This window comes from Eriocheir sinensis, chromosome 45 (genome assembly GCF_024679095.1).
Source record: "Eriocheir sinensis breed Jianghai 21 chromosome 45, ASM2467909v1, whole genome shotgun sequence".
Classification (NCBI taxonomy): domain Eukaryota; kingdom Metazoa; phylum Arthropoda; class Malacostraca; order Decapoda; family Varunidae; genus Eriocheir; species Eriocheir sinensis.
The window spans coordinates 6,294,211-6,307,024 of NC_066553.1; the positions used below are offsets into that span (position 1 = coordinate 6,294,211).

Sequence of the window (12,814 nt, forward strand, 5' to 3'; positions counted from 1 at the left end):
ACTACTAACTGAGAAAATAAACTCCCGATACTTCCACTTTGAAATCAGGGATTTTTAGATAGTTTTCTATGAGAAATCTCAGGACCTTTATATCGTTGTTTGAAGAAGGAAACGCTTCCCAATGCTCGCTCTCTGAGATAAAAAAAAAGCCTTTCTTTCGTTCCCTCTCTAAACTCAGAAGTGTTTTATATTTTCTTTAGCTAAAACCATAAAAGCTTCTAAACCTTTTCTTTCTCTACGCCCAGAATAACTTCACACACACAGAGCCTCCGGTGAGTGACGAAGTCCTGGTGGCTAAGGAACGTTCCATCGCTCCTCCTGGCTGCCTGGCGTCTGCTTCTTGTTTGGGACAAAGAGAAAGGATGGAAAGTTCTTGTCGCTGGAGAGACGAGACAAAGAGGAGTGGCTTATCTTAGTGGCGTGGCAGGTCCTCCCAAAAAGAGAAAAAGGAGCAAGAGCAGGTGCTAGTGCAGGAGGTGGTGAAGGTGAAAGAAGTAGATTTGGAGGAGAAAGAGGACGATTCTGACTGGAATATAAAGTCGATTGAGAAGGCAAGAAGTACAGATAATCATACTAACAATGATTTACTGAAAAATAATAATAATAATAATAATGTTAATAATAATAATAATAATAATAATAATAATAATAATAATAATAATAATAATAATAATAATAATAATAATATGGAAATTATGGAAGGGAGGAGAAAGAAGAAGAAGGAAAAGAAGAGGAAGATGATAATTTTAAAGATGAAAAGGGAGAAGAAAAAGAAGATAAATTTAAAGATAGAAGAAGAAGAAGAAGAAGAAGAAGAAGATGAAGAAGAAGAAAAGAAGGGAAGCAAAAATGAAGAAAATATGAGCCATATATCAAGGAACAAAGAGCAATAAAATAAAGAAGAAATTGTGAAACCTCAAGTAAAGGAAGCGCAGATGAGGAGGAGCAGGAGGAGGTGGGAGAGGATAAAAAGAAAGTGATGATGATAAAGAGGAGGAGGAAGAAGAAGAGGAAGGGGAAAAGGAAGAGGAAGAGGAGGAGGAGGAGAAAGGAACTCGTGTAAAATTTTATCTTTTTAGTTCCTCGATCGTTTAGTGCAATTTTAACCTAGAATTGCTACTTTAAACAAACTATCAGTGAATGTAAGCCAGATTCACTGTCTAGGAGTATTGTGGCTGCGATGTACGTAGTATGTGGTCTGCAATATGCTCCTCCAATACAAAATGAGGCTGGATACCACACGACAAAAAAAGAATAATATAGACGGCAATCCCAATCCCATCTTTACTTCCTTCAGAAAAAAAAAATGTTACAATAAAGAAATTTTACACACTGGAGCAAGAACTGTAGTCGGAAGTGAAGGACAAAAAAAAAAAAAAAAAGGTCTTGAAAATACCGTGTCAAACTGAGGTGTAGGGTCTGGGGAGCCCCTCATCAAAGCCATCAAATTTCACAATATTCTCCTGGGAGATTTGGGGTCGTATTATAAGACATTTCCACGTCCAGCAACACATATTTGACAAGGCTTTCGTAGGAGTTGTGGGCATTTCCAGGAGTAGTTTTTGATCCTGGTGGTAGTGTGACCCTTCTTCTGTACCATGAACCTGAAGAGACAATCATTAGAACACGACTGACCCCCTCTTTGACCTCTAGAAATAGGTGGTGAGAGAAGCGAATATGTTTTTTGAAGTCTTGTGTGCGTGGTGAGGAGGGTGCTGTTTGCTGTGGGGAAAGGATGGGAGGGGCTGACGACGGCCTTCCCTTTCCCCAAGCTGTTCACGAGTTTTAGCAACAGCACGGCGAGCTTCCTCAAACAATGGCTGACAGCGATCAAAAGGAGGAGCTGACACTCTTAAGACAATATAATGCGGAAGGTAAAGGGGAAGGAAAACAAGAGGCTCATAGAACAAAGCGGGTTGATTTCGTTCCTCGAGGCGCAGGAGCTTAAGACACTGAAACAATCTAAGAACAGGAGGAGGAAGAGGAGGAGAAGAAGGAGGAGGAAGAGGAGAAGATGGAGGAGGAGGAGGAAGAGGAGAAGGAGGAGGAGGAAGAGGAGGAGAAGAAGGAGGAGGAGGAGGAGGAGGAGGAGGAGGAAGAGGAGAAGAAGGAGGAAAAGGAGGAGGAGGAGGAAGAGGAGAAGGAGAAGGAGGAGGAGGAGGAGGAGGAGGAAGAGGAGAAGAAGGAGGAAAAGGAGGAGGAGGAGGAAGAGGAGAAGGAGGAGGAGGAGTAGGATGAGGAGGAGTGAGTAAGCCTCAAAGAACAAGGAGACTCATGTATCTTTATTCATCAACTGCAGGAACTTGAGAAGGCACAGGAAAAGGCACTAGAACAGCCGAAGGATTGTGGATGACCTGAGGCACAAGAACCCGCAAAAGAGCAACGTTTTCCTTGGAATATCTGAAGTTACTTGTCAAAGGTCGGGAGCAGTTAGAGGGGCGGGAGTGTTTCAAGGTCGTTTAGTGGTGGTAGTAGTAGTAGTAGTAGTAGTAGTAGTAGTGATAGTAGTGGTGGTGGTAGTAGTAGTAGTAGTAGTAGTAGTAATAGCAACAGTAGTAGTAGTAGCAGTAGCGCTTGAAGTAGATGAAGACGACGACGACGACGACGACGACGCAAAATAAGCAGAAGAAGAAGAACAAGAAGAAGAAGAAGAAGAGAGAAAGATGGTGAGACAATAAAGGGGAGGACAATGAAGAAGAACAGGAGAACAAATTTATGGAAAAATGAAAGAGAGAGGACGAGGAGGAAGACGATAACGTTGACAATAATATCAATGATACCGAAGAATATTAAGGGAAAGAGCAAGATAAGATACGGAGGGAGAAATACGAGTAGAAGGAAAAGTAAGGGAGTGAGAAATATAGAGGAGAATATTCGGACGAGGGCACAGGAAAGGGTTGATACACAAAGATAACTGGAATAGCGTCACAGAAAAAGAAAAAAGGGAACAGAGGGAAAGCAAATTGGCAGAGGGGGAAAGATGGTTCCTGGGTCACGTTACTGAGCGAAACGAAGCAAAAGCATCCTACAATAAAACTGGGTAAATATGAATAACGAAAATAAAGGACTTCGATAAAAAAAAAATCCACGCATAGAATAGTTATAAGAATACATGTTTAATTTCACACACACACACACACACACACACACACGCACCTACCCACCCACCCACCCACCCATCCACCCACACACAGTTCGATAAATGTAGAGACGGAGACGGGACCACACGAGCGTAAAGCCCAGGCGCTGTAAAACTACAACTAGGTAAATACACACACACACACACACACACACACACACACACACACACACTCACACACACGTAATAAGTAAAAACCAAGAATACTCGTTACTGCCGACCACATTAACATATAAACTAGCAAAAAATAAAAAGACGTATCACCTCCGATGTCCCGAAGCCAATTTCTTCAGCCACGTTAATGGTCTCATCAGCGCATTTTATTTTTAAGGACTTTTTTGTACTGAAAGTGGGACAGTAAAAAGACGTAGTGCCCTTTGTTTGACCACGTAATACCAGGCAGGAGATTGTACGTGGCTGCTGGAGTAGGAAGTAAGGTAGGATAGAGTGGGTAGTGATAATGGGTTTGAAGGTGGTGAAGAGAATAATGGAGTGTTAGAAGTGAATGTGGTGAGAGTGTGAGGTAAAGGTAGAGGGGAGTGAGTGGAAAGTGCAATGAAACGCAAGAAGGATAGAAGATATTATAGCAGAGGTAAGGTAGGAAATACGCAAGGAAAGGGGAAGCGTGGGGCTGGAATCGCTTGGTTTTTGATGGGGTAGGAAAGATGAAAGAGTTAGGCATTGGAGAGTAATTGGGAAGGGTTTGAAATAAGGGGTGGGAGAAGTAAGAGATAGTCAGTGTAGGGAGGTGTGACGAGGATGCTGAAACAAATGTAAAAATAAGAGAGAGAGAGAGAAGTAATTTACGGTTGCTATTTCTGGCTCCTCTCTAATCAATCCCCAAATACCACCACCACAACCACAATCACCACCACCACCACGATCGCCACCATCAACTCCACTACAGTCATCACGGGCTAAAAATCGTGGTTCTCATTAATAAAAATAATCGTTGCTATTGCTCATGTAACTGTCCCCTTAATTAGCCGTTTCCCTCCTGATTAAAAGTGGACCTTCGTTTGTTTTCTGTCGCATTGAAATAAACAATGATGAAAGGAACTGAGGTGCTTTTTTTTTCTTTTTTTTTTACAACGAAGGAGACAGCTCAAGGGCATAAAACAAGGAAACAATAATAAAAAAAAAGCACGCTACTCGCTGCTCCTACAAAAAAAGAATCAAAAGAGGTGGCCGAAAGAGAGGTCAATTTCGGGAGGAGAGGTGTACTGATACCCTCACGGATGGCGATATTTTTTTACTTTTTTCCTTTCATATCTCATTTTTGTAAACACAGCTTCCCTCCGCAGTCTGTGTGAGTGTCATGGGCTCCTTTCGATATTGGTCGTTCCTCTTCACCGATTCTTAGGGTCGTATCATAAGACATTTCGCCGCCCAAGAACACATATTTGAGACGGCTTTCGTAGGAGTTGTGGGCATTTCCAGGGGTAGTTTTATGGCCATGGTGGTAGTGTGACCCTTCTTCTGTGCCGTGAACCTAAAGAAAAACTCATTTGAAAACGACTGACCCCCTCTTTGGCCTTTAGAAATAGCTGATATGAGTAGCGAAAGTGTCTTATAATGCCGACCTTAATGTCTTTATTGAAATTAAGCATTGTGTCTTGAATGTCTGATCAGGATTATTACATGAACATACCAAAACAGAAGTCTGGAGTTATGGTGTGACAGGGAAGGAGGCGGCGGTTGCGAGGCGTCAGTAATGTGAGGCAATCCTTCAAAAAGTTTAAATGTCTCTCATATGTTAAATAAAATGAGAAAGTAGGTATATTTTTTAAAGTGAAAAAAAATAATATAATGTACAGTGGGAAATATGAATGATGAAAGAAAGGTAATGTTCTACAAGTTTATCATTAACAAAAAAAAAAAAAAGTGGGAATTCCGTGTTAGGCCTAGGTTGGATTGCTTTTGATATTATGTAAATATTACCAAATAAATCAATTAATGCACACACACTTACACTGAAGCAAGGGCAATGCAGGGGAAAACTACCGCGTTATGCTCGTCGACTCGTTTATTTTGGTTCTGCCTCGGAGCCGGCGGCAAGCGACTGATCCCTTCTTGTGAAATGCAAGCTCGCTGAACCATTAATTCCTTGGCTGTCATGTGCTGGGGCTGCGAACTGGTGATATATTAACTTTTCTTTAAGGTGTAATACCACAAAGGAAATGATCGAAAATGTATAACGTGGGCGTAGCCGAACAGACAGACATACGCCTTAAGGCTAGACGGAAAAATAATTTTGTCGAAATCTTTAACTGTAAAATACCCCGTCTGAGGCAAAGTAACATGTCGTATCCTCAAAAATAGTCGTTCAGAAGGCAGCTGAAGATGATAAAATTTATTGTACAGAATATGCACCCAAACGACAGTCCAAGAACACTTTACCAAGAATTTTTCTCTCTCTCTCTCTCTCTCTCTCTCTCTCTCTCTCTCTCTCTCTCTCTCTCTCTCTCTCTCTCTCTCTCTCTCTCTCTCTCTCTCTCTCTCTCTCTCTCTCTTTACCTTTACACACACACACACACACACACACACACACACACACACACACACGCAATCCATAAAGTACATATGTTCATCACAATGAATCAGTCTTTCAGAAAAGATGTATCAAGCCCCCTTCCTTGGTGGCCGGGAGCACCAGTGTGGCGACGTGCGGAGACACGCAGTGTTTGTGAGCCCTTGGAGTGTGTGGCCGGGAACTCCAGTATGTTGACGGGCGGGGACACACTGTGAGCCCCGGGTGCTTGTGTCCCCGGGAGCACCTGAGTGTGGACATGCAGGGACGCAGTGCGTTTGAGTCCAAGAGCAGCAGCAGCGGCGGCATGAACAGCGTGGCCAAGGCGGTGTGAGGGCCGGGGTAAACACTCGTTCCTTTGCTCACTAAATTACTTGACATGTTCCACAGTTTTTCCGCGAGTAAAATTCTGGTGTCTGTGCCATTCTTTTCTTTAAACTTCCAGCCGGTCCACACTTTTCATTTCTCCGGATGAGTTTTTTTAAAACCGTCATGGTTTGTTACTTTGTTTTATCATTTATGTATATTTTTCCCAAAAGTTTGCATTTACTTTAAAAACTCAAAATATATCATCAGCTCTCTTTCTTTTACTTGCAGTCTTCTAGCTTTTAAATTTCGCTGTAATATTGCTTCTCTTTCTATCTCCTATCAATATTTTCATGCTGACTGCTATTCTGAATTTGCAAACTAAATGCCTTTTCCCCTCCCGCGGCCCTGCTGCACACAACTTTCCACTCCTGCTCATCCATATTCTGTTCAAATCCCTTATGCATGAGTTAACCAGCATCTTCATTATTTTATCCCTTACGCTGGGAAACTCTTAAACAGTCTTCCTTCGTCTCTAGTTCCTCCTTGCTTTTTTGCAATCACACTTGTCCTCCTGGCAAAAACCTTCACAAATTTTTCACACCGTAACCAGTCGTGCTCCGTACTCACCAACCATACACCGATTGCTCATAGTCGTTACAGAGGTGCTGTAGATTTTGCCCTAAGTCTGTTAACTTTGCAATAATCGCGCGGCTAATTATGTTGTTTGCGCTGTAATTAATGCCTTGAACGCGCCTTGCTTAGTGTTGTGACGCGTATTAATTAGTGCTGTGACGCACCTTACTTAGTGCTGTGACGCGTATTAATTAGTGCTGTGACGCACCTTACTTAGTGTTGTGACGCGTATTAATTAGTGCTGTGACGCACCTTACTTAGTGTTGTGACGCGTATTAATTAGTGCTGTGACGCGCCTTACTTTGTGCTGTGACGCGTATTAATTAGTGCTGTGATGCGCCTTACTTTGTGCTGTGACGCGTATTAATTAGTGCTGTGACGCGCCTTACTTAGTGTTGTGACGCGTATTAATTAGTGCTGTGACGCGCCTTACTTTGTGCTGTGACGCGTAATAATTAGTGCTGTGACGCGCCTTACTTAGTGCTGTGACGCGTATTAATTAGTGCTGTGACGCGCCTTACTTAGTGTTGTGACGCGTATTAATTAGTGCTGTGACGCGCCTTACTTTGTGCTGTGACGCGTATTAATTAGTGCTGTGACGCGCCTTACTTTGTGCTGTGACGCGTATTAATTAGTGCTGTGACGCGCCTTACTTTGTGCTGTGACGCGTATTAATTAGTGCTGTGACGCGCCTTACTTTGTGCTGTGACGCGTCTTTCTTGTTGTAAAGTCTCATTCGCCCGTTGAACTCATCATCAGCACCCGCTATGCCGCTTCTTGCTGTGCAGTCTGACAGGGGACGCACGTGTTCTGCAGCTCCGGGGCGGATTTGTTATATTTTAAGTATATATGTATTTGTACTCAGTGATCCTCTGCCTAAGTCCATTTCCACAATTACACACAACACACAGTGGCAGACAGAATATTCCTGTGTCTAACTGAATACGTAATCCAAACACCGTGTTCTCGGTAACAAGGCAGCTCAACCTAAAGGCGGAAGCTGGCATTATAGACCTCAGGTACACGTGAAACTCCCTCCTGAAACTCCCGCCGCGAGAAGGCTGATATAGTTGCTGTCGACTTTAAAATTACTTATCATCATCCTCACGAAATTAACCTCTCTTTCGTCCACCTCTTTTGATTCTTTTTTTTTTAGGAGCAGCGAGTAGTGTTTTTTTATTTTTTATTATTATTTCCATTTTTTGTGCCCTTGAGCTGTCTCCATAGTTGTAAAAAAAAAAAAGATACTATCCTGGAAAAATAAGTCTTACCGTCAAGCTCCTTTTATTTTCTCGCCTCACCGTATCTGCTTCATCTTGTCGTTTCACGTTTCCTGTGTTTCCCTTCACGTCTCATTCCCCCCTCCCGCTCCTTGACCTTCCCTTCCCTTCACAGGTTCTGGCTTCATCCTCACATGCCTTCACCCTTCCATCCCTGTCTCTGTGTTCCTCGTGTCTCCCCTTTTAATCCAATCCCACGGTATTACATTTTTATCAGACCTTTTGTTCTTCCCTTCGTCTCCTTCGCCCTTATTTTGTATCTCCTCTACAACTCTCTCTCTCTCTCTCTCTCTCTCTCTCTCTCTCTCTCTCTCTCTCTCTCTCTCTCTCTCTCTCTCTCGTTCGTTCGTTGGTTCGTTCGTTGACGTCCGGTTTGCTGTGGTGCCCTACGGTCATATTTTTAAACATTTCGACGCCCAAGCTCACATATTTGACAAGACTTTCGTAGGAGTTTTGGTCATTTCCAGGGGTAGTTATTTAACTCTTCTGGTAGTCTGACCCTTCTTCGGTAACATGAACCCAAGGAAACACTCATTAGAACCCGACTAACCTTCCCGACTAACCTTCTTTTCTATACCTTTGTTACTGTTGATGTGAGGGGAGGATGCGTCTGAGATTCCCGACCCTAGACGCTTCCCTTCCAATCCCCTTCTTGCCTGAGTGTCTTGTTTTCGTCCTTGTCTTGCTCTGAAGGTTCACGTGCAGCTGCAGTTTGAAGGTTTCACACCACGGCGATAAATCTGTGTAATATATTCTCTTTGTGTGATGTTACGATTACTGAGAGAATTTATATTACGGTACCACTAACATTAACCTCAATAAAGAAGTAGCAATAAAGCAATGAAGAAGTAAAATAGAGAGTGATAGTAGGTTTTGCAAGCGATGAGTTGCTCCTTTGTGATGATTGAGTGGCCCAGTGTGTGTGTGTGTGTGTGTGTGTGTGTGTGTGTGTGTGTGTGTCGGGGGGGGGGGGGGGGTTAGGGAGGAGGTGTTATAGTGGACTGGTGATGGTTAAAGAAAGAGTATAATGGCCGGGGAAAGAGGGGAGGAGGGAGAGTCTACGGGCTGTGCAGCGGTGAAAAGGTTAGAATGTAGGGACTCAGGTGTGTGGGAAAGAGGGAGAGCGTAAGAAGTTAGGATGAGGAAGGAGAGATAATTAAGATAGGGAAAGATAATGAGAGTGAATAATCGGTGAAGTTTGGGAAGCGAAGTGTATGAAGGCTCGGGGTACATTTTTTCTCCTAAGTTAAAGGGGGAAGAGGCATCAGTCTAGAGGCGTGGAAGGGGTAAGGGAAGGGAAGCAATTAGATGAGGAGAAAAATGAATTAAAAATAGTTATCTCCTCTTAATCATTTAATGAGCCGCATCACGGGAATGAGCAGGCTTGTGAGAACAATTAAAGATACGGTTCCTGAGTTTATGGAGAGCTTAATATTTTTTTTCCATTAATAATCCGAATATCATCTTTTTCTCGTCTGTCTGTCCGTATTGTGTTTCTAAGTAATTGTCTTTGATTGTTAATGTGTCTGCCTGCCAGTTTGTGTGTCTATTCGTCTGGGTGTGCCTTTCTGTTAGTTTATCAGACTGCCTGTATTACGCTGCCTGTTTGTTAGTCTGTGTCTGTGTGTCTGTATCTGTCTGTTTGTCTTTCAGTGTTTGTCCGTCTGTCTGTCTGTCTGCCTATCTATCTCTGTCTATGTGTGTCTCTGTATATATGTCGCCCCCCCGCCCTCCCCTTCTCTCTCTCTCTCTCTCTCTCTCTCTCTCTCTCTCTCTCTCTCTCTCTCTCTCTCTCTCTCTCTGTCTGTCTGTCTGTCTGTCTGTCTGTATGTATGTATGTATGTATGTATGTATTTGGGTAGGCGGTGGCCGAACTGGTAGCGTACTGGGCCCACATTCACCGCGTGATGGACGACGCGGGTTCGAATCCCCACGCTACCACTTGGATTTTTCAGTCACCGCCGAGTGGCTTAAAACTACCCACATGCTGTCCTGAAGACCACCCATCAACCCGGACTCTAGAGGAAGCCGTCCAAGCGAATCAAGAACGAGTTCCGGGGGGCAGCATGAGCCAATGCAAGATGGCGCCACTATAAACACTCGCCTGCGCCAGAACGGGCTGGGCCGACCATCAGGCCCCACCTGGAAGAAGCCTTGGGCCGACCATCAGGCCCCACCAGGAAGATGCCTACCGGCGCAACAGGCAACGACGTAAAAAAAAAAAAAAAAAAAATGTATGTATGTAATCCCAGGGCTTTCACTCACTTCCCACACTCGTCAACCTTTATGTTCTACCAATTAGCCTCTGCCAACGGGAGCTCCTCATTTCCTCTCATGCCATTTTTCCCTCCTCTTCATTCATTCCCTTCTTTCCTGTCTCTTCAAAGCCTGTCCACGCACTTCGTTAAAGAACAGCGTCCTTGTTTAAATTAGGGACTTAAGAGGTTGATACACACGCTATTCAACAACCCCTCCGGAAATAGCGCTAGTTCTACGTATTTCTAAGCTCTATGACCGAAAAGAATATACACACGTTCCTTTTTGCTCTCTTATTCCTAGACAGGGCTGCAGGGCAAGGCAGGTTGAGTCTGGTCTCGTCTGGCCCGTCACCGCCCGGCCGAGCACGCCTCCGGGAACACCTTGTCTCGTTAATTAGTCTCGGCCCGTCATTTGTGGGCTGAAAATTGAGAGAGAGAGAGAGAGAGAGAGAGAGAGAGAGAGAGAGAGAGAGAGAGAGAGAGAGAGAGAGAGAGAGAGAGAGAGAGAGAGAAGGGAGGAGAAGGACACACACACACACACACACACACACACACGGACCTATATTTCTGCATGTGCTTGCCGCCGTCTAATAATGAATATAGGGCCGCTTTCACAGTCATTTTGTTTGTTTTGATCGTTACCAATGGCGGCAATCGCAGCTACAGTATTTCCACGTGAAACTGGCCGATGGGGTAGTGGCGGCTGCAGAGGAAGAGAAAGGTATTAAGAGTATTTGGTAAGGTGCGGGGCTAGGCTAACCCCGCAGCCGCCACTACCCCATCGGCCAGTTTCAAGTGAAAATATTATAGCGGCGATCGCCACTCATTTGTAACGATCAAAACAAACAAGCGTGACTGTGAAAGCGGCCCATAGTCTCATTCAGGTGTTGCGTGAAGGTCATCTCTTCGTCTCTCTTTACAGTTTGCCGGAGTCAGGGTTCCCGGGAGAGGGCGTTTTTCCTGGCCGACAACTCATCCCAAAGGTCTGCAAATTCGATATTTCTACCGTCTTCTTTTTAAACATTGCTCCATCACGTTTTCTCAGGTCTTTCGTTTCAGTAATAATTTCCAGTAATCTAACATTCCCATGAACATTTTTATGAGGTTTTGAACGATATATATTTTCTTACTTTCAACATATGCATTTTGTACGTCTTGTTTTACAATGTTTTTTTTTCTCACATAAATGTTCGGAAACGAGCATGAGAGAGGTGGTTAGGCACGCAAATTGTGGTAAAACAACTGTATTCAGCCTCTTGCAGACTCCTTACGTTCTTATGTTCTTATGTTCTTATTTCCGGTACGCCCCAAAGAACGAAGAGTCACATTTAGGTACGACGCAAGAAAATTCGTCATTAACGTATCGTGTATAGTGGATGACAAAAAATGCAGTATCGAAGATCATGCTGTCACAGTTATATCATCAATTATTGGGCTTCGATAATACTTTTTTTTATTATATTATAAGAATTAAATATTTACCTTGTATAAGCTTTACACCTCACTTGGAATATCTTGTTTAATATACGCAATTTATAACATTCCAACACTTCTAGGATAACTATAGTATGAGGCTCTGACTACCCATCCTCAGATCGCAAAGAACGATTAGTTACACAACGCAGTGATTGTTAATGTTACCCTCAGCTGAACGGTGTCTAATACTGCGGGAACTTTGTCTTTCTTGGTAACACATTCCTTACGAAATTAAGAGGTGTCCCACATCTTTCGTCTGGGTACAACACCAAGATCACGTCAGTCTGATTATCCCACTGTACCACGATTTCGCAGGTGGCCAGCCGGGGATAAAGATTTATCTGGAGCTTTTGAGATTAACTACGTACATCCCTTCAGGAATACGGTAAGGTGCGTAGGTGTCGCGCAGTGTTGCAACCTGACACAAGGAAGCATTGATTAACAATCAACAATACAAGATCCTCCTAAATACGATGGTACTTTTAAATTTTAGATAAAGTGCGAGAGAAGACAAGGAGGATTTGTAAAAAATGTAATGAAAGTAAATGTTATTCTCTTACATACTCACCATAACATTTTTTCCCACCATGCTTTGATAATTTTGATAAAGGTATACAGTTACCGATTAATCCAATACTGTGAACAAAATTTGCCTATCTTGTTTAACAGATGAGCATAGCAACGAAATCTGAATATTTTATAAACCTTGGCGATTGTGTTGGGAGACAGAGTGCCAGTTTTACAGTCCATTACACTACGTTTGTAAGCTCCCCAACCAAACACAAAACACGACCAAAACTCCTTGTAGCCATAGTGTTTGGCGTTGACATAAAAAGGAGAAGGAAATTATAGGAACCCGCACAGGAAATCTCTTTATTAGTATCTGGTACCGAGTAGAAATAACGGATCACTGTGGAGAATATAGTTTGGTTTGGGCGCTTACAATGACGCGGTGTTGGACTCTCGAACTTGTCAAGAGACGTCAGACACGCCGCCCGCCAACAGCCAATCAGCAGCGTCATTACTCACTCGGCTAGGGGCTAAGGCTATAAGGGATCCGGCCAGGGTTGGGAGGGATACAGCACAAGTGAATGGACATAATTACATGGCTCATTATCCTCTTTTGTGTCTCGTCATCTAGGAATCCAGGCAGGCAAACAAGTATACATCGTAATTACGAGGCTCATTT

At 43.4% G+C, this 12,814-nt stretch overlaps 1 protein-coding gene across 1 annotated transcript in view; it reads left to right on the plus strand.

Moving 5' to 3' along the window:
• LOC126980680 (uncharacterized) overlaps positions 1–12,814 on the plus strand; it is a 98,353-nt gene that overhangs the window by 14,134 nt on the left and 71,405 nt on the right. The window contains exon 2 of the transcript XR_007733459.1: positions 11,072–11,132. The gene's annotated coding sequence lies outside the window, so the exon portion shown is untranslated. The remainder of the gene's footprint in view (positions 1–11,071; positions 11,133–12,814) is intronic.